Raw genomic sequence first — 3,150 nt, 5'->3', positions numbered from 1 at the left:
TCTCCAGGAGCAACAAAATCCAAACAATTTATGCAGAAATCACAGCATTTGTAGTCATTTTAGTGCGATCTGGACTGAAACCTCAGTATTTCTCAGCATTTCACTACTCCTCCTCTGGCAAACAGACTTCTCCAAAGAGCGCACAGGGGGAAACATAAAACATCTGGATGCAGGCAGGGCGTCACTTCTCTGCAGTCACTGACTTACAAGTCCCCCCCCCCCCCCCCCCCAGGGGCTGTGGGTTCACAATTCACTATAAATTCAAACCCATTTACAATCATTATAAAGATATGCTGAGTTTTTAACGAGGGGGAAAAACATGCCTGTAAAATCAAAAAGTGTTCAGTGTGCAGGAGGTCACCAGCTCCTCTCTTTGCATCTTTCGCTCTAAAGAAATTTAAGTGAAATGTTTTTTTTTCCTTTGCTACTATGCCCCCCTCTTTTCTGTGAGACCCTCATCTGGTAATCAGCTAAAACCTGGTCTGGAGACTGGAGGGGAGCTTTGCTGGAGCAGCCAGAAATACACGCACAGACAGAGAAACCAGGGGGTGGGAGAGAAATACAGCCACATTTCACTGCTGTTGGAAACATCCCACTGTGCATATACACCCCCCCCCCCCCCCTTTTTAACTTCAGAACTCTTTGCACAAAAAGACCCACATGTGCCCCCATGTCTTGATGATGTATTGTGCTGGGAAGACCCAGATGTTTTCCAATGAATGAATGAATGCACAAACACAGCAACACACAGAGCTGATCTGAACAAAGATCTCTCCACTCCTCATACCAAACAAAACCTCATCCATGACTCATTCGTCTGAACAATTAAATGCCCCCCCATACACACACACGCACGTACGCATGCACACGCGCACACACACAGCCTCCAGAGTAAGCAGAGGGTATGTATATGTGTTTAAGCATGCACCATTTTGAAGGGCATAATGCTTTAAGGCCAATAGGGGTGGTTCAGATAAATCCAGACATATGGGAAAAATTGTGATGTTATTTATTTATGTATTTAATTATTTTTTGGAGGGGATGTAAGAGAAGCTGTTTACTACTGAGTGTTTGCAAAACTAAATCCATTCATTCATTATCTTTTACCCACTTCCTCCATTTTGGGTCACGGGGGTCGCCGGTGCCCATGTTCAGCAATCACTGTGTGCGGGGCGGGGTACACCCTGGACGGATCGCAGGTCCATCACAGGGACACATAGAGACAAACGAGACAAACAACCATTCGCTCTCTCACTCACACCTAGGGACAATTTAGAGTTACCAATCAGTCTAACATGCATGTTTTTGGTCTGTGGGAATACCCGGAGAAAACCCACGCATGCACGGAGAGAACATGCAAACTCCACCCAGAAAGGCCTCCGGACCGGGATTTGAACCGGGGACCTGCTCGCTGAGAGGCAGCAGCTCTACTAGTTGCACCACCGTGCTGCGTTTTCCAACATACACACAAAAAAATAAAACAATTCCCAATTACATGAAACAAACTGTTGCTCATCAGCTACAAACCATATTACATGTCTGTTATGGTCCAAAGACTTGGACCTAATGGTACGCTTAGATCTCTTTAAAGCAATGCTTCATTTCTCATTAAGAGTGCTTCACTTAGAAGCAACTTGTACATCTGCATGTCTTTAGTATGTAACAGAGTAAACAAACATAAAAACATTTTTTTGTTTTACAAAGCCCAGCTAAAATAGTATGAACTAGTTTGTTGGTACAAAAGATATGATTTATCTTCATTTCAAATTAAGTGTTTCTTACCACATGTGCATCCATTCAACCCATTTAAAAAGAACAAAAAACCACTGGGTAGTCTGATATGGTTGTGTGCATCACACTGGACAGGAAGCACAGAAAGCAAAAGTGAGATCTGTCTAAGATTTCAGAAAGACGATCATAAATATCCATGTTAAAAGGTAAAGACTAGAGCATCTTCAAGCAGCTTCATGCTCCTCTGACCACAGCTGCTAATATTATTGAAAAGAACAAGGTTCACTGGACTGTAGCCAACCTCCCAGGAAGGGATGCAAGAGAAAATGCAACCCCAGGTTGATCACATGCATAGTGCAGATGGTAGAAAAAGATTCAAGGAAACCATCCAGAACCATTTAAGCTGAACTTCAATGTAAAGGCACCTTCTGATGTCACCATCAGTCACATTTTTACCATAGAAGAAGACCCAGGAGGACTTCATTATTGACAGAGAAACACAAAAAGCCAGACTGGAATTCACCAAAATGCGTGTTGATAAGCCCTAATGTTTCTGCGTGAAGTTTCTCGGACTACTGAGGCAAAACTGGAACTTTCAGAGCAGTCGCATCAGTTATGTGTGTGTGTGTTTTCATTTTCTTTCTATTTTTTATTTTAATTTTGTTTTTAGATTTTTTTTTGTGGAAAGGACCCAAATGATTCATCTGCATCTGTATCTCCCATCTTTTTACCAAGTCTTTGCTGACATCCAGTGGTCATGTCTAGAAACAGACCCTCATGTAGATATCCATCTCCTTTGACCCATATTACCATCTTATCAAAACCTGGGGAGATAATGACATATCTCACATGTTTTAGCTTTTTGTTCACATGCCAACTTTTAGTCAGACTCTTGAGCTTTCCTGTAGGAGCCTTTTTATCACAGAATACCTAAAGAAATGTGCAGACAGACTCCTTTGCTTTGTGTCTTTGTGTGTTTGTCTCTGTGTGTGTGTGCCTCTGCATGCTGCAGCAAGCAGGTAAAAGGATGTGGGTTAATTTTCACAAGTTAAACAACAGACATCCAATAGCTAATCCCTTGTCAGGTCTCATTAGTTTGCCACACTGCTAATTGAACAGCTGAGATGAGCTGTGTGACCAAGGTACAGACTGATTCTTATAACAAGCTCTAACCTGTACAGTGCCTTGTGGTAAATTTTAAGTGTATAGGCTATGTTGCTTAAAGTGACATTCTTTATTTGGTGTGATGAGGTGGGTTTCCAAGCTGAGTATAAAGTGAACTATGACCCGTCTTTGAACGACCTGTCAACTTCTTGCCATCTCTAATCTGATTGGAGTCTTGACCAGGTAAAGCCCCACCTTCAGCTTATAGCCTCTGAGCTGACGTTTATCCCAGGACACACATAAGCTGTCGTCTGG

The sequence above is a fragment of the Nematolebias whitei genome, chromosome 10 (genome assembly GCF_014905685.2).
Source record: "Nematolebias whitei isolate Nwh7 chromosome 10, NemWhi1, whole genome shotgun sequence".
Lineage (NCBI taxonomy): Eukaryota > Metazoa > Chordata > Actinopteri > Cyprinodontiformes > Rivulidae > Nematolebias > Nematolebias whitei.
This window is presented reverse-complemented; position numbering follows the sequence as displayed.